This window comes from Falco peregrinus, chromosome 6, assembly GCF_023634155.1.
Source record: "Falco peregrinus isolate bFalPer1 chromosome 6, bFalPer1.pri, whole genome shotgun sequence".
In the NCBI taxonomy this organism is placed as follows: domain Eukaryota; kingdom Metazoa; phylum Chordata; class Aves; order Falconiformes; family Falconidae; genus Falco; species Falco peregrinus.
The window spans coordinates 1,346,768-1,365,371 of record NC_073726.1 but is presented as its reverse complement, the minus strand read 5'-3'; the positions used below and the strand labels follow the sequence as shown (position 1 = coordinate 1,365,371).

Here is an 18,604-nt window from a genome sequence, read left to right as displayed (position 1 = left end):
AAAACCAACTTACTTGGTGTTAAACTACAGTGAACAGAATTTGTTACAGTTGTGGGAGCTGCTGGCCACCAGGAAAACATCCTGAAACCTTTAAAGTACAAACTAAGAAAACAAATAATGCCAAATTCACCAAAATCTTTGTTGGGATGAGATTTATTAGAACATCTAGACGTTTAAAGAAGGAGAAATGAAACTAAAAGTTATCAAGTAATTGAAATATTGAGCTTATTTTTAATTGAACAGAAAAGAGGAAAAGAGGACCTCCCTGAAGTAAGAGAAATTTTTAACCAGGTGTATCTGAAAATAAATTCCAGGAAAGGTGAAAAATGCTTTACCTGTTACAGTAAAAATGATAAGGGGGAGGCCTGCCCAGTTCAGATATAACAATATCCCTTGGTCAGCAAGGCTGTGGGGGATACTGGCAGAAAAAGTGAAATAAAATACACTCTGTAGTAGTTCTACTAATGTAAATCTGTGTTTTACCATGACAGTGACTTGTTATGGGATGCGCAGATGAAACTCTGCATTGACAACGAAGTACAAGGAATAAGGTTGGTCGGGTGCCTCCTACCATAGTCAAGGGCAAGACTGGGTTGGCCTCTGTGTTTGTCACCAAGAAGAATCTTGAGCTCCGCTGTTGGCTGCAACCCAGTAGGCGTTGAGCGGTGGGAGCATGTGCCATGCCAGACCTTGATGTGAGGAATGGCCCCCTCTGTTATAAGAGGGTCATCCAGGAAGGAAGAAGATAAGATGGCCCATTGAGGCACTGATTTGGAAATTGGAAACCGCCTGGCTGACCATGAAGCCAGACAAGTAACAGAGGAGGTAGGAAAGGAGGAATTATCCTTAATACAAGACGATAAAATCCAAACTGTAAGTACAGATCAGGAGCCAAACTATTCTAAAGAAAACTTAAAGGTAATTCAGGACATGAATGATAAAATAAAAACAAATAAGTGGATTTATTTAAGGGATGGTTGTATAGTGGTACCATCCAATTTAATATGGACCACAGCCCTATTATTAATAAGACGCATTGGGGAGCTGATACTTTATATAAAAGTCTAAATCAAAAATTGAAAGGGCGAAACTTGTATACTGTAATAAAACAGGTGACTCAACAATGTGAAATGTGTTTACACAATAATCCCAATACAGCAAATAAAATAAAACTAGGGAACATTAGTAGAGGGAATTATCCAGGGCAACAGTGGCAAGCTGATTTTACGAACTCCCAAGAAAAGGGGGGTACCAATATTTATTAGTTATGTCTGATATGTTTTCAGATTGGCCAAAAAACTTTCCTTGTCGAACAAAAGAAGCAAGAGAGGTAACGAAGGGATTGTTAAATGAAATTATCCCCCGCTTTGGTGTTCCGGCAATAATCTCTTCCAATAGAGACTCACACTTTTGTGCCAAAATAGTACAACAAGTGAGTACAGTATTGTGAATAGATTGGCAATTACATACTCCTTATTACTTTAATGTTCTGTTTGGTGCTGTCGAAGAATGATCAGAGAGCATAATGATAGTTTTTAGAACAGGGGGGATTGAATAATGAGCTACGAAAAATGAGTGATGAATGGTATACTACTTTTTTAGAAAATAATTTGCTTATATATATAATTATACAAAGTTGTGCATGGGGTGTGCCTTGGAACAGTTTGTCTCCAGCCAAGTCCAAAATTCAGCGGTTCCCATTCTCAACGCAGAAATCAGGTAGAACAACATTTGTGGTGTCTTTCAGCTGGCTACCGAGGCAGTGTGAGAAATACCAACAGAACTCCTGTCTGGCACCTTCCCCAGTGGAGTTGTGCATTGGGTGTGTTTGGAACATTTTGTCTGTAGCCAAGTCCAAAAGTCAGCGGTTCCCCATCTCAGCCCAGAAAGCAGGTAGCCCAACTTTTGTGGTGTCTTTCAGCTGGCTGTTGGGGCAGTATAAGAACTACCAACAGAACTCCTTTCTGGCACCTTCCCCGGTGGAGTTGTGCATGGGGTGTGTTTGGAACATTTTGTCTCCAGCCGAGTCCAAAAGTCAGCGGTTCCCCACCTCAGCCCAGAAAGCAGGTAGAACAACTTTTGTGGTGCCTTTCATCTGGCTACTGCGGCAGTATGAGAACTACAAGCAGAATTTCTTTCTGGCACCTTCCCCGGTGGAATTGTGTATGGGGTGTGCTTTGCAAGAGTTTGTCTCCAGCCGAGTCCAAAATTCAGCGGTTCCCCATCTCAGCCCAGAAAGCAGGTAGAACAACTTTTGTGGTGCCTTTCAGCTGCCCACTGGGGCAGTGTGAGAACTACCAACAGAACTCCTTTCTGGCACCTTCCCCGGTGGAGTTGTGCATGGGCTGTGCCTTGTAACAGTGTTTCTCCAGCCGAGTCCAAAAGTCAGCGGTTCCAAAAGCTGGGCTACCTGCTTTCTGGGATGAGATGGTGAACTGCTGACTTTTGTACGCGGCCGGAGACAAACTGTTCCAAGGCACACCCTACGCACAACTCCACCGGGGAAGGTGACAGGATGGAATTCTGTTGGTAGTTCTCACACTGCCCCGGTTACCAGATGAAAGGCACCACAAAGGTTGGGCTACCTGCTTTCTGGGCTGAAATGGGGAACTGCTGACTTTCGTACTGCGCCAGCAACCAACTGTTCCAAGGCACACCCCAGGCACAACTCCCCCGGGGCAGGTGCCAGGAAGGAGTTCTGTTGTTAGTTCTCACACTGCCCCAACAGCCAGATGAAAGGCACCACAAAAGTTGTTCTACCTGCTTTCTGGGCTGAGATGAGGAACCGCTGACATTTGGACTTGGCTACAGTCAAACTGTTTCAAGGCACACCCCATGCACAGCTCCACCGGGGAAGGTGCCAGGAAGGAATTCTTTAAGTAGTTCTCACACTGCCCCGGTAGGCAGCTGAAAGGCACCACGAAAGTTGGGCTACCTGCTTTCTGGGCTGAGATGGGGAACCGCTGACTTTTGTACTGGGCTGGCGACCAATTGTTCCAAGGCACACCCAATGCACAACTCCACTGGGGAAGGTGCCAGGAAGGAGTTCTGTTGTTAGTTCTCACACTGCCCCAACAGCCAGATGAAAGACACCACAAAAGTTGGGCTACCTGCTTTCTGGGCTGAGGTTGGGAACAGCTAAACATTTGTACTCGGCTATAGACAAACTGTTCTAAGGCACCACAAACGTTGGGCTACCTGGGTCCAGGTCTAGAGGTGGGGAACTGCTGACATTTGTATGCGGCTGCAGACAAACTGTTCCAAGGCACACCCCATGCACAACTCCACCGGGGAAGGTGCCAGGAAGAAATTGTGTAGGTAGTTCTCACACTGGCCCGGTAGCCAGATGACAGGCACCACAAAAGTTGTTCTACCTGCTTTCTGGGCTGAGGTGGGGAACAGCTGACTTTTGGACTCGACTGGAGACAAAATGTTCCAAGGCACACCCCATGCACAACTCCACTGGGGAAGGTGCCAGGAAGGAGTTTTGTTGTTAGCTCTCACACTGCCCCAACAGCCAGATGAAAGGCACCACAAAAGTTGGGCTACCTGCTTTCTGGGCTGAGGTTGGGAACAGCTAAACATTTGTACTCGGCTATAGACAAACTATTTTAAGGCACACCCCATGCACAACTCCACCGGGGAAGGTGCCAGAAAGGAGTTCTGTTGGTGGTTCTCACACTGCCCCGGTAGCCAGATGAAAGGCACAACAAAAGTTGTTCTACCTGTTTTCTGGGCTGAGATGGGGAACCGCTGATTTTTGAACTTTTCCGGAGACAAAATGTTCCAATTCATAACCCATGCACAACTCCACTGGGGAAGGTTCCAGGAAGGAATTGTGTTGAGCTACTGCTGCTTCTAGAATGGTGAGTAGTAGAAGGACTAGTATGGTTAGAGCGGAGAGTGCGGGTATGATGGGAAGAAGGGTGGCGGTGGCTGTGGAAATGAGTTGGATAAGTAGGTGTCCTGCTGTTAGGTTTGCTGTAAGTCGGACTCCAAGTGCTAGTGGGCGGGTAAGTAGGCTTGTGGTTTCAATTATAATTAAGGCGGGAATAAGCGGGGTGGGGGTGCCTTCGGGCAGTAGGTGTCCTAGCGAGACTGTGGGTTGGTTTCGTAATCCTGTGAGGAGGGTGGCGAGTCAGAGTGGGAAGGCTAGTGCTATGTTTATGTTGGGTAGTGGGGGTGAATGTGTATGGTAGTAGGCCTAGGAGGTTGATTGTAAGGAGTAGTATTATTAGGGATGTGAGGATTAGCGCTCATTTGTGGCCCTTTTTGTCTAGGGGTATTATTAGTTGTTTTGTGATTAGGTGAATTAGTCATAATTGAAGGGTGGTGAGGCGGTTGTTGATTCATCGGGTGTTGGGGCAGGGGAATAATAGGGTGGGAAAGAGAATAGAGAGGAGGGCTAAGGGTATGCCTATTAAACAGGGATTTGAGGATTGGTCAAAGAAGCTTAGGTTCATGGTCAGGTTCAGGGGGTGGATTTATCAGGGACGTTGGTTTTGTTTGGGGGGTGGTTGGTGGGGGTGAATGGTAGGAGTTTAGGTTGGATGATTAGCGAGAAGATCGTTCAGGTGGCAAGCATGGTTAGGAATCATGGATTTGGGTTTAGTTGGGGCATGTCGTTAAGGAGGGGTGGGTTGTCCTCTTTCTCTAGCTTAAAAGGCTAGTGCTGGTACATAGCTTCTCAATGATTAGGATGATAGGAGTGTGGATCAGCATTCGAAATGGGCTAGGGGGGTTGATTCTACCAGGATTGGTATGTAGCTATGGTTGGCTCCACAGATCTCTGAGCATTGGTCGTAGAAGATGCCCAGTCGGGTTGTGATGAAGGATGTTTGGTTAAGTCGCCCTGGGATTGCATCAGTCTTTACCCCCAGGGATGGGACAGCCCATGAGTGGAGTACGTCGTTGGCGGTGATGATGATACGGATGGGGGATTCCATTGGGATTACAATGCGATGGTCTACTTCTAGTAGTCGGAAGTGCCCTGGAGGGAGTTCTGTGGTTGGGATTATGTAGGAGTCGAATATTAGGTCTTTGAAGTCTGTGTATTCGTAGGCTCAATAACATTGGTGTCCGATGGCTTTCAGAGTTAAATCGGGCTCGTCAATTTCGTCTATTATGTATAGAATTTGTAGAGATGGTAGGGCGAGTAGGATGAGGACAATGGCGGGTAGGATTGTTCAGATGAGTTCTACTTCTTGTGCATCTACGGTGTTGGAGGATAGTTTTTCTGCTAGTGTAATTGTCAGCAAACAGAGAACTGGGCTGCAGATTGTGAGTGCAACTATTAGGGCGTGGTCGTGGAATTCTACGAGTTCTTCTATGATCGGTGAGGAGGCGTCTTGGAATCCGAGTTGGGATTGGTTGGCCATGGTAGGGGTGTACAGGGGTTTCACCTGTGATTTAGCTTTGACAAAGCTGTGTAATGGGTTTACTAACACTCCATAAGAAAGAAGCATAAGTGGTTTGATGCAGTTGGCTTGAAACCAGCGTGTGAGGGTTTGATTCCTTCCTTTCTTGGGTTTGGACGAAGGTTGGTTCTTCAAAGGTGTGATAGGGGGGTGGGCAGCCATAGATTCACTTGATGTTGGTAGCTGTTAATTCTGTTTGGAGGACTTTTCGTTTTGCTGCAAATGCCTCTCAGATGATGAATATTAGTAAGATTACGGCTGTTATTGAAATTAGGGAGCCAATAGAGGATAGGGTGTTTCATAGGGTGTAGGCGTCGGGGTAGTCTGAGTAACGTCGTGGTATGCTGGCTAGACCTAGGGAAGTTGTTGTTGGGGGAAGAATGTTAGGTTTACGCCTGTGAATATAATTCCGAAGTGGGTTTTAGATCATGTGGGGTGGAGGGTGTATCCAGTAAATAGTGGGAATCAGTGGGTAAATCCAGCGAGGATGGCAAATACAGCTCCTATTGAGAGGACGTAATGAAAGTGGGTGACTACATAGTATGTGTCGTGTAAGGCAATGTCTAATAAGGAGTTTGCTAGTACAATACCTGTTAGTCCTCCAATTGTGAAGAGGAAGATGAAGCCCAAGGCTCACAGTATCGGTGGACCTCATTTGATGGTGCCTCCGTGTAGTGTGGCCAGTCAGCTGAATACCTGAATGCCAGTTGGGATGGCGATGATTATAGTGGCAGAGGTGAAGTATGCTCGGGTGTCTACGTCTATTCCTACAGTGAATATGTGGTGGGCTCATACGATAAAGCCGAGGAATCCAATCGATAGTATAGCTCAGACTATTCCTATGTAGCCGAATGGTTCTTTTTTGCCTGCGTAATACGTTACAACGTGTGAGATGATTCCAAAGCCGGGAAGGATTAAGACGTAAACTTCTGGGTGGCCAAAGAATCAGAACAGGTGCTGGTAGAGAATGGGGTCTCCTCCTCCAGCGGGGTCAAAGAATGTAGTGTTTAGGTTTTGGTCGGTCAGTAGTATGGTGATACCGGCAGCCAGGACTGGAAGTGAGAGCAATAGGAGTACGGCGGTGATGAGTATGGATCTTACGAATAGGGGAGTTTGATATTGCGATAAGGCAGGGGAGTTTATGTTAATGGCTGTTGTGATAAAGTTGATGGCCCCTAAGATGGAAGAGACACCTGCGAGGTGTAGGGAGAAGATGGCTAGGTCTACTGAGGCGCCAGCATGGGCTAGGTTGCCTGCTAGGGGCGGGTATACGGTTCATCCTGTTCCGACTCCAGCTTCTACTGCGGAGGATGCTAGGAGCAGTAGGAAGGACGGAGGAAGTAGTCAGAAACTTATGTTGTTTATGCGGGGGAATGCTATGTCTGGGGCTCCAATCATAAGGGGCACTAGTCAGTTTCCAAACCCTCCAATTATAATGGGTATAACTATGAAGAAGATTATTACGAAGGCATGGGTGGTGACGATGATTTGGTCGTCTCCTAGGAGAGTTCCTGGTTGGCCAAGTTCTGCTCGAATAAGGAGGCTGAGGGCGGTACCGTACCGGCTATGCCTGCCCATGCTCTGAAGAGTAGGTATAGGGTACCAATGTCTTTGTGGTTTGTTGAAAATAGTAATCGGTTGATGAAGGTCATGGGTAAGATGGCTGAGTGTTTAGGTGTTAGGCTGTAGTCCTTTTTACAGAGGTTGAATTCCTCTTATCGACTCTGTGGTGAAGTTCATGTTGAGTTGCAAACTCATTGATGTACACTGAGAGTGTGCCGGAGTCCGGTAGACAGAAGCTTGTTGGTTTGAGCGTCTAGCTGTTAATTAGAAGTTTATGGGATCGAGGCCCATCTGTCTAGGCTTATCGTGGAGGCCCTAGCTTAATTAGAGTATCTGAGTTGCATTTAGATGGTGCAGGTTTAGTGTCCTGCGGGCCTTAGTGGTGTGGGCAGAAACTAAGAGGATTTAATCTTATTTAAGGCTTTGAAGGCCTTCGGTTTGGTAGGCAGGGTATCCTAAGTTTCTTAGGTAATGGTCAAGATCACGGGAGAAAGGGGGAGAAGGAGGACTAACAGGGAAATTAAGGTAGCAATTGGTGTGCCTGTGGATTTGTTATTGTATCATTGTTTTATGAAGTTTGTAGTGTTTGGTGGGAGTGTGATTGTGGAGCAATATGCAAGGTGTAGGTAGAAAAATAAACCTAGTAGGGAGAGTATTGAAATAATTATGGCTGCGGTTGATATCTCTTGCTTAGTTAGTTCCTGGATAATGAGTCATTTTGGTAAAAAGCCAGTGAGTGGGGGTAGGCCGGCTAGGGATAGTAGTGCTAGCATCAAGGATGCGTTTAGTGATGGTATTTTTGTTCAGGAGGTTATTATTGTGGATAGTTTTGATGAGTTGGTTGTGTTGAGGGCTAAGAAAATGGAGGCGGTTATTATGGAGTATAGGTAGAAGGTTATTAATGTTAGCTTGGGGTTGTATATGAGGATGATGGTTATTCAGCCTAGGTGGGCGATTGATGAGAAAGCTAGGACTTTTCGGATTTGTGTTTGGTTAAGTCCTATTCACCCTCCGATGGCTGCGGATGCAATGGCCATGGTTGTCAGTAGGAGTGGGTTCAGTGAGGGGGCAGTTAAGAAAAGAATAGTGATGGGGGGGAGTTTTATTAATGTAGAGAGGAGTAGGGCAGTGGTTATAGGTGAGCCTTGTATGACCTCTGGAAATCAGAAGTGAAAGGGTACTAGGCCTAGTTTTATTGCGATTGCTGTAGTTAGTAGTAGGGAGGCTGTTGGGTGGGTTAGTCGGGTAATGTCTCATTGTCCGGTGAATTGTGTGTTGATTGTGCTTGAGAAGGGGATTAATGCGGAGGCGGTTGCTTGGATGAGAAAGTATTTGATTGCAGCTTCGATAGCTCGAGGGTGGTGTGATTTTGAAATGAAGGGGATAATGGCAAGGGTGTTGATTTCTAGTCCAGTCCAGGCTAGTATTCAGTGGTTGCTTGAAATTGTGATGGTTGTTCCTAGTAGAAGGCTTAAGGAGAATGTTAGTTTTGTGAGGGGGCTCATTTAGTAGAGGAAGGGGTTAAACCATCATTTTCGGGGTATGGGCCCGATAGCTTTTGTTTAGCTGACCCTACTAGGAAGTAATATAAGGGGAGTATGGAGCGCTTTGATCTCTTCTGTGCAGGTTCAATTGCTGTCTTCCTAAGGTTTTGCAAGGAAATGAGAGGGTTGGTAGACCTCTGTGTTCACTTTATCATAGTGACCCTTAGACATTCAGGCACATTTCCTTATGTGGGTGTGTTTTTAAGCGGGGGGGAGACCTGCGTAGCAGATTGGTATGCTAGTGTGTCAGAGACATAGGGCTAATGCTAGTGGTAGGAAGTTTTTTCAGAGAAGGTGTATGAGTTGGTCATAACGAAATTGTGGGTACGAGGCGCGGACTCAGAGGAAGCCAGAGGAGAGGAGGAGGGTTTTTGTGGCGAGGATTATTGGGAATAGTTCTAAGGGGAGGCCTAAGGAGCTGGGGTTGATGAATAGAATGGTGGTGAGTGCGTTTATTAGTATAATGTTTGCTTACTCAGCTAGGAAGAATAAGGCGAATGGACCTGCAGCGTATTCTACATTGAAGCCCGAAACCAGTTCAGATTCTCCCTCTGTCAGATCGAATGGGGCGCGGTTGGTTTCGGCAAGGGTAGAAATGTATCATATTATCGTGAGAGGTCAGGTGGAGAAGATTAGGTATAAGGGCTCTTGGGTGGTAGCAAGGGTGTTTAGGGTGTAGTTTCCGCTTAGTATGATTACGGAGAGGAGGATGATGGCCAGTGTCACTTCATATGAGATGGTCTGTGCGACTGCTTGGAGGGCACTGATCAGGGCGTATTTCGAGTTTGAAGCTCAGCCTGATCACAAGATTGAATATACTGCTAAGCTTGATATGGCTAAAAGGAATAGTAAGCCTAAATTCAAGTCTGCGAGGGAGAAGGGCAGGGGGAGGGGAGTTCAGATGGAGATTGCAAGAAGGAGGGCTAGTACTGGGGTCAGGGTGAAGAGCAGGGGGGAGGAGGTTGATGGTTGGATGGGTTCTTTGGTAAATAGTTTTACGCTGTCTGCTACAGGCTGTAGAAGTCCAAAGGGGCCGACAATGTTTGGGCCCTTTCGGGCTTGTATATAGCTTAGGATTTTTCGTTCTACTAATGTTAGGAAGGCTACGGTGATTAGGACTGGAAGAGCATAGGCTGAAAACATGATAAGGTGTATTAGAGGTGTTGGTTGGGTCATGGTTGAGTTGTGGGGAGCTAGGGAGAGGATTTGAACCTCTAGTTAAAGGGCTTAAGCCTTTTGCATTTGCCAGGCTTTGCTAAACTAGCGGCCCTTTTTTAGGGGTTTGAGGTAGGTAGTCCCCTGAGCAATTTAGTTGAGGTCATTGCTTGGGGAGAGGGGGCATGCCTGGAAGTATTGGCCCCACCTTTCCGGTCCTTTCGTACTGGGAAGGGTTTGTGATAGATAGAAACCGACCTGGATTACTCCGGTCTGAACTCAGATCACGTAGGACTGTTAATCGTTGAACAAATGAACCCTTAATAGCGGCTGCACCATTGGGATGTCCTGATCCAACATCGAGGTCGTAAACCTCTCCGTCAATGGGGGCTCTTGCGAGAGATTGTGCTGTTATCCCTGGGGTAGCTTGGTCCATTGTTCAACTGTATTGGGTCTGGTTGCTGTTTGCACGTTGATGGGTGGTTCTTGGTTAAGATAGGTGGTCTTATTTTTGGAGGGTGTGTTTTACTCCAAGGTTGCCCCAACCAAAAAATTATAGGCCAGTGTTGTGGGCGTAGTGTGCCTGATAGGTTTAGGTTTGGTGCGTGGTGGTCATTGATTTTTAAGTTCCACGGGGTCTTCTCGTCTTATGGTTTTATTCCTGCTTTTGCACAGGAAGATCAATTTCGCTGATTATCTGTAAGAGACAGTTAAGACCTCGTTTAGCCATTCATACAGGTCTCGATTTATGGGACAATTGATTGCGCTACCTTTGCACGGTTAGGATAGCGCGGCCGTTGAATGTAGTGTCGCTGGGCAGGCATCACCTCCAATACTTGTCAGGCTGGAGGCTATGTTTTTGGTAAACAGTCGGGCCTTGTGTTTGCTGAGTTCCTTTTACAGATTTTAATCTTTCTAGTGGGCGCACCTGGGTTGGGTTAACAGCGTGCTAGAATGCTTGATCTTGTTGTAGTTGGGACATTAATTTTTCTGTTAATGGTATTTGGTATTAAGTTTGCGCTTGAGAGGTAGTAGATTACCTAGTTACTTATTTTAGCATTAGCTCTTCTATTGTTGATAGATTGACCTGCTAGTTTTGAAGGGAGTCGTGTTTTTGGATTTTTTTACATGGAGCTTTGACGCATTCTTTGTTGGTGGCTGCTTGAAGGCCTACAATTTTGAAAAAGTTTTTGAGTTATCCACTAGTGAAGGCTGTATTCTTTCTTAAAGGAGCTGTACCCCCTTTAAATGGCTCTTAGCTCACTTCAGTTTGGGCTGTTGGGAGTCCCTAGGGGAGAGGCTAAGGGTGAACTTAGATTCGCTTCACAGGTAACCAGCTATCACCCAGCTCAGCTGGCTTTTCACCTCTACTGGCAAGTCATCCCACTCTTTTGCAACAGAGACGGGTTCACTCGGGGGCAGCTGCTTGTAAGTAGCTCGCATGGGTTTCGGGGGGGCAAGCTTAAGTTTGCTTTGCTTGGTTGTTCTTGCTAAACCATGATGCAGAAGGTAAAAGGGCGTATCTTTGCTGTTTATTGCTTGAGGTTTCACTTTTATTTCACCTATCCCTTGCGGTACAGAGCTCTGTTGCGCCAGTGGGCCTTTTCTATCGCCTATACTAAGGTAAGAAAATGTTTTAGTTTAGTGATGAAGGGGTGAATTTTTAATTAATTTTTTGGGTGTTGTGGTTGGGCTAGAGGAGGCTCAGGGCGATCTGGTTGGTGACAGACATCTTTCAGGCGTAAGCTGAGTGCTTTAGTCTTATAGCTACGCCCCGGTATACTAAGTACACCTTCCGGTACACTTACCTTGTTACGACTTACCTCATCTTTGGCTATAGTGGTGGATTAGTTATTTGGGGTTGGTAGCTTGTGAGGAGGGTGATGGGCGGTATGTACGTGCCTCAGGGCCAACTTAAAGTAGGCTTATGTTATCCTGCTTTACTGCTAAATCCACCTTCCGGAAAGAATTTCATGCTTCCTTCCATTGAAGTGTTCTGTCTTAGAAAATGTAGCCCATTACTTCCACTCCGTGGGCTATACCTTGACCTGTCGTGTTAACGGGGTGGTTATTGTGCTCACTGTGCGTCCCTCAATTAGGGTGAGCTGGCGACGGCGGTATGTAGGCTCTTTCTGGCAAGGAGTGGTAGGGTGTAGCGTGGGGTGTCGTTTACAGAACAGGCTCCTCTAGGTGGGTCCTGTCCTTAGAGTTTCAAGCGTTTGTGCTCGTAATTCTCGGGTGGATGTGTTTTGGTATGGTGTACATCAGGATTTAGGGCTAGGCATAGTGGGGTATCTAATCCCAGTTTGAGCCCTAGCTTTCGTGGGGCCTGGTCCGTCAGGTTTACTAGGATCATCTTTAGGTTGGCCTTAGGGGTATCTTGGGCTTATGACAGCTTAGTTGTGTTTCGGTTTCCTAGTTATTATGACAGGCTCTAGTCCACTCTTTACGCCGTGTGACTGTTGGCTTGGGTTTCTTGTGTGACCGCGGTGGCTGGCACAAGATTTACCAGCCCTGAAGGTTGCTGTGACTAAGTCAAGCTTGCGCTTATTGCTTAATGTTAATTACTGCTGAGTGCCCGTGGGGGTGTGGCTGAGCAAGGCGTCTTGGGCTACAGTTGGTAGTGTGTGCCTGATGCCTGCTCCTTTGGTCTTAGCAAGAGGCCTACGGCATTTACACTGGGCCGAAGATACTTGCATGTATATGTCTAGCAGGAGCCAACTGTAAGGTTAGGACTAAGTCTTTTGTCCTCGGCTTTCATATTGTACGCCATCTTGGCATCTTCAGTGCCACGCTTTGGATTGTAAGCTACGGGGACGTTGTTTCGTTTGTTGTTTCGTTTGTTTCGTTTGTTTCATTTGTTTTGTTTGTTTCGTTTGTTTCATTTGTTTCGTTTGTTTCGTTGGCTGTTTGGGTGCCTAAAGTCTTAGGGGCGTGTGTGTCTGGGGGGTTTGGGTTAAAATGATTTTAGTGTTGAGGTGTTGGGTAGGTGGTGTTTATGGGATATATAAGATGTTAAGGAGAAGGCTAGGTTTGAGTGGTAAAGGTGTTAGAGGTTCTCGTGGTTGAATTGTACAACAATAATTTTTCAAGCTGTAGGTCCCAGGGAGGTGCGGGGCGAGAATAGTCATGACTTATTTTGTGGGTTTTTATAGGGGTGAGTTTTGTTTTTGGGGCGTTAGCAGTTGCATCTAATCCATCTCCGTACTAGGGGTGTGCCCTCTGTTCCCATTAGGAAAATGAACACACTGCGGACCTAATCATTGAGCAGAAATTCCACCGGACCATCATTGGGCAGAAGGGTGAGCGGATCTGGGAAATCCGGGAGAAATTCCCAGAGGTAAGGCTTTTTAGGAGATGAGGAATCCAGAGGGGTTATTTCCTACATGGGTAGTAGGCCTGTCGTCACAGAAGTCGTAACTTTAGTGGCTCTGTAGCGCAAGTGTCTGAGAAGATAGCTCTTTTAGCCAGAGGCCGCTAACACGGTTCCCCTTTTCTGAATGGGAAAAGGGGATGTGTAGGATCCCCCCAACCTCTGCATGTGTCTGACACAAGGGTTCTTGCTTTTGCTTGAGCTAACTATAAATGACCACTCCTGCAGGTTATCATCAGCTTCCCAGACCCTGCACACAAGAGTGACATCGTCCAGCTCCGAGGTCCCAAAAATGAGGTGGAGAAGTGCACCGAGTACATGCAAAAGATGGTGGCAGACCTGGTAAGGAGGTCTTCTGCCTGCTGTTCCCTCCTACGTGCCTGGATAACCCTGGGGCAAAGCAGAGCTCTACTGGCTTGGGTAGAGCGAAAACACCTCAAGAGGAGGGAGCTGTCGACGCTGTTTTGGCTGAATGGAGGCAGGGGGGTAGTACCTGTTATGTGAAGGCTATAGGGGAACGTACTTGCCTTTGTTTATTCTTACAAGTCCCTCGTATAGACAACTTCCTTGGGTCTAAGCCTATTTTCAAAAGCTCGTTTATCAGAGTTCCTGAAGTCGGGCCTCACTTGCCACGACAGTGTCATCTTCAGTTCTCCCTTCCTTTCTCCCTTAGGTTGAAAACAGCTTTTCTATTTCTGTCCCCATCTTCAAACAGTTCCACAAGAACATCATAGGGAAAGGAGGTGCCAACATCAAGAAGGTGAGATATTGTTCCTAACTCAAGTGCTCGTGATGATCACTGCCTGCAGCAAAATCCCACTGGATGCTCTCTCCTGCTCATTGGTGATGTCCAATATAGCCTGCAAGGGCTTTTCTTCTGACATGGGACACTTCTGAGATGATTTTTTTTTTTTTTCCTTTGTGGCAGATCTGTAAAGAAAGCAACACCAAAATTGATCTCCCAGCAAAGAACAGCAACTTGGAGACGATTGCTATCACAGGCAAGAGGGCAAACTGTGAGGCTGCTTGCCACAGGATTCTTGCCATCCAGAAGGAGCTGGTTAGTGAAGCAACTGGCCTTTTGTAGCTCAGGGACTTGACTATGTTGCTAGAAGACACAGATACAGACGTGGTTGTAATGGGTGAGGGGAGGGTGGAGACAAACGTTTCGGTCTGTTCTTGACTCGTAAACCAAAGTTTGTGACTGCTCCTGTCAGGAGTAGCCAGTCTCCAAGCCCTCTGCTCAGGCATTTCTTCCAGATCTATAAAGCTCCTAGCAAGGTGGGAGTTAAGAGGGTAAGCAGAGTGGGTGCAAACACGTTTCTGCATCCTGACTCAAGAGGCTGGTACTGTCCTCCCTTAGGCCAACAGCACAGAGGTGGAGGTCTCTATTCCTTCCAAACTGCACAGTTCCCTCATTGGTGCCAAAGGCCACTTTGTCCGCTCCATCCTGGAGGACTGTGGTGGAGTCCACATCCACTTCCCCACCAAGGGCTCTGGCAGTGACACCGTGACCATCAGGGGCCCAGCCCAGGGTGGGGAGAAAGCCAAGAAACAGCTGCTGCACCTGTGAAACAGCTCAAGGTCTTAATAAATAAATAAATAAATGGCAATGCTCTGTTTGTGTTGAGAAAGGCATCTAGTCTGACTAACTAGAAAAGAAAAGGTGGGCACCTGAAGGAGGGAAGGAGACCAGCAAGTCAGGAAATCGTTGAAGAAAGAGAATGGGAAGGTCTATTCCATCTAGATTCCCCCTATTATGAATGAAATGACTGGGTGTCCAAATCTATGTATTATTGCAAATGTGCTGTGTCAATTTTCTCACCCCAAAGAGCAGGGAGCAGAACTTTTGTGCTGTGCCTCACATGGCTGCCAGGGCAGGGTGAGAAGCAGCAAGAGAATTCCTTCCTGGCACCTTCTCCAGGGGAGCTGTGCTGCACTTTCCCAAGACTTATTTTTTCTTTTAGTTCTGCATGAGTGCAAAAGGTTTGGGTCAATGTTCTCACCACAGAAAGCAGGGAGAAGAACTTTCGTGCTGTTCCTCACACGGCTGCCAGGGCAGGGTGGACAACAGCAAGAGAATTTTTTCCTGGTACCTTCTGTATGGGAGGAGTGCTGTACTTTCCCAAAGTGACTTTTTTGGGTTCATAACAACTGCAACTCTGAAAGGTTAATTTTGCTCACTACAGAAGGCAGGGAGCAGAACTTTTCTTCTGTGCCTCATAGGGCGTATCTTTGCTGTTTATTGCTTGAGGTTTCACTTTTATTTCACCTATCCCTTGCGATACAAAGCTCTATTGCCCCAGTGGGCCTTTTCTATCGCCTATACTAAGGTAAAAAATGTTTTAGTTTAGTGATGGAGGGGTGATTTTTTAATTAATTTTTTGGGTGTTGTGGTTGGGCTAGAGGAGGCTCAGGGCGATCTGGTTGGTGACGGAAATCTTTCAGGTGTAAGCTGAGTGCTTTAGTCTTATAGCTAGGCCCTGGTATACTAAGTACACCTTCCGGTACACTTACCTTGTTACGACTTACCTCATCTTTGGTTATAGTAGTGGATTAGTTATTTGGGAACCCTAACCCTAACCGTAAACCTAACCCCTAACTCTAAACCTAATCCTAACCCTTACTCTAGGGGGCCTAACCCTAAGAGGCCTTACATTAACCCTAACTCTAACCCTAAACCTAACCATAACCTTAACCCTAACCCTAATCCTAACCCTAACCCTAAGAGACCTAATGCTAAAGGTCTAACTTTAACAAAACCCTCACCCTAATCCTAAGAGAACTAACCCTAAGAGGCCTAGGCCTAAAGGACTTCACCCGAAGAGGCCTAACCTTAACCATAACCCTATCCCTAACCCTAATCATAACAGTAACCCAACCCTAAAACTAACACCTAACCCTATCTTTAACCATAACCCTAAACCTAACCCTAAAGTGGCCTAATCCTAACAGGAACTCTAAACCTCAGCTGTGCATGGCATGTACGCAACCCTAAACCTAACCCTAACCCTCACCTTAAACCTAACCCAAACCCGTACACTAATCCTAACATAAAACTAACCTTTTTTTGGTTAACTTTCTTACTACATAAATTTCTTACTTCATAACACTACTTTTGTGGTGTCTTTCATTTGGCTACCAGGGTACTTAGAGAACTACCATCAGAACTCCTTCCTGGCACCTTCGCCGGTGGAGTTGTGCATGGGGTGTGTTTGGAACAGTTTGTCTCCAGCCAAGTCCAAAAGTCAGCGGTTCCCCATCTCAGCCCAGAAAGAAGGTAGAACAACGTTTGTGGTGTCTTTCATCTGGCTACCAGGGCAGTATGAGAACTACCAACAGAACTCCTGTCTGGCACCTTCCCCGGTGGAGTTGTGCATGGGGTGTGCCTTGGAACATTTTGTCTCCAGCCGAGTCCAAAAGTCAGCGGTTCCCCATCTCAGCCCAGAAAGCAGGGAGAAACAACTTTTGTGGTGCCTTTCATCTGGCTACCAGGGCAGTGTGAGAACTACTTAAAAGAATTCCTTCCCGGCTCCTTCCCCGATAAAGACATACATGGGTGTGACTTGGAAAAGTTTGTCTCCAGCCGAGTCCATAAGTCAGCAGTTCCCCATCTCAGCCCAGAAAGCAGGTAGCACAACTATTGTGGTGCCTTTCAGCTGCCTAACGGTGCAGTATGAGAACTATAAGCAGAATTCCTTCCAGGCACCTTCCCCGGTGGAATTGTGCATGGGGTGTGCCTTGTAACAGTTTGTCTCCAGCCAAGTCCAAAATTCAGAGCTTCCCCATCTCAGCCCAGAAAGCAGGGAAAAGAACTTTTGCGGTGTCTTTCATCTGGCTACCAGGGCTGTGTGAGGACTACCAAAGAATTCTCTCCTGGCACCTTCCCCGGTGGAGTTGTGCATGGGTGTGCCTTGGAACAGTTTGTCTCCAGCCGAGTCCAAAAGTCAGCGGTTGCGGCGAATGAAGAGACGGGATGCAGCTTGATGCAAGCAAATGTCAATTTATTGCACAGAAGCACGAGTTTGTATACACTTTCAGAAGCTGCGCGTTTTAAACCGATTGGTTCTTGAAGCTAAGCCTTGCATACTAGGCAATCCCTGATTGGTGGTTAACTGCCATCAATTAACAGCAAGGTGTTCCCTTTCCTTGGTGCCATCCGTCTCCCACTCCCCTGTGCTCTGTAAACACGTCTCATCATGTTAATTGTTGTCTAGACAAGCTCGAGTACATTCCCCTCAGCTAACTGATTGCCACGCATGGTCCTAGTTTCCAGCCCGCTCCTGCACCTCCCCCTTCCTGTTGCACAAAAAGAACCTTTGAAACCGAATAAGTAAAAACAAGGCACAAGTAATAGAACAAATAAAAAACCAACTAAGACATATTATCAATGTCAAAATAACCCACTGTCTTTGTTCCGTACAGTTTTACAATTTCCCCTTTTTGTTTTTGAACAGCTAGTACCAGGTTTGCCATGTTCTGCAGGGCCCTTGCAAACATGACAGCAACCAAGGTAATAGCAAACAAACAATACTGCCAATTGAGTGAATGGATGCCAAAAAGGCTGAAATTTTCTCAGATTTTGATAACATGTTGCTGCAATGGGGCGCCTAAAATCCACGCAGCACATACCATCAAAATCCTCACAGCCATGTCCCTGAACCAACAACAAAGGCAGTGGCAATTTTGACTCACATTCTTAACTGCCTACCAAACAAGGTGATTTAACTCTTCAATGCTTTCCCTGCTGTTACTCTGGATAAGAGAAGAACCGTGCGACACGTTCCCATCATAGCCTCCTACTACATTAGCATCCACAGAAAGACAATTATCGACATTCAAAGTGTAAACAATATCAGCTTCTTTTGGATTAACATTATACATAGGTGGAAGGGCACACCAAACAAGAACTGGTTCAATCAAAAAGTTGGAAACATCGCATGCCTTCTCTGAACATACCTCGGGGTCATTCCCTTCGTTCCTTCTCTTTTTTATGCAAAGAGAGACACTTTACCATAACAGAGAAGCCCCTATTTACATCTCTGAGCCCGGACACAAACCGCAGCTGCATGCGCCACCAGGCTCAGGGCAGAAACCATTCATGTAGTTACATAACTATATATCTAAACAGTAATCTTCACACAGTTTTTATTTCATTCTGTAGGGTCGGTGTCGGTATCAGTTGTCTGAATTAAAGGTTCACGGAAAGGTCGTACATTCTTCGCTGGGATCCATCTAGGTCCTTTTTCTGTAGAGACACAAGCATAACCTTTTCCCCATGTAACAAGAGGATATTGTCCCATAATTTTACCTGTTTCTGGATCTCGGACCAATACTGGGGCTTTAACCCATGCCTCGAAGGAGGCATTTGCAGTGAAATGTCGAACTATCGGTGGGTTGTTATCTATTAAAGAACAATTCAAAAAATTAAAAACATACAATGCTTTCTGTAACCGTTCCTCTGGAATAGCCATTCCCATTCCCCCTTTTTGTTGTTGTAATAAACGCTTTAGAGACTGATGAGACCGTTCAATGAGAGATTGACCGGTGGG

At 46.2% G+C, this 18,604-nt stretch overlaps 1 long non-coding RNA gene and 1 pseudogene across 2 annotated transcripts; one reads left to right on the top strand and one right to left on the bottom strand.

Annotated features, from left to right (window-relative positions):
* Window positions 1–3,899: 3,899 nt before the first annotated feature.
* LOC129784739 (NADH-ubiquinone oxidoreductase chain 2-like) lies at window positions 3,900–8,554 on the bottom strand (annotated as a pseudogene). Its single transcript, XR_008747796.1, has one exon. The product of XR_008747796.1 is annotated as an NADH-ubiquinone oxidoreductase chain 2-like (transcript).
* A 4,345-nt stretch (window positions 8,555–12,899) lies between these two features.
* Window positions 12,900–14,644, top strand: LOC129784782 (uncharacterized). Its single transcript, XR_008747862.1, has 4 exons — window positions 12,900–13,019; window positions 13,281–13,394; window positions 13,726–14,112; window positions 14,416–14,644. It is a non-coding gene; the product is annotated as an uncharacterized LOC129784782 (long non-coding RNA).
* Window positions 14,645–18,604: the final 3,960 nt, after the last annotated feature.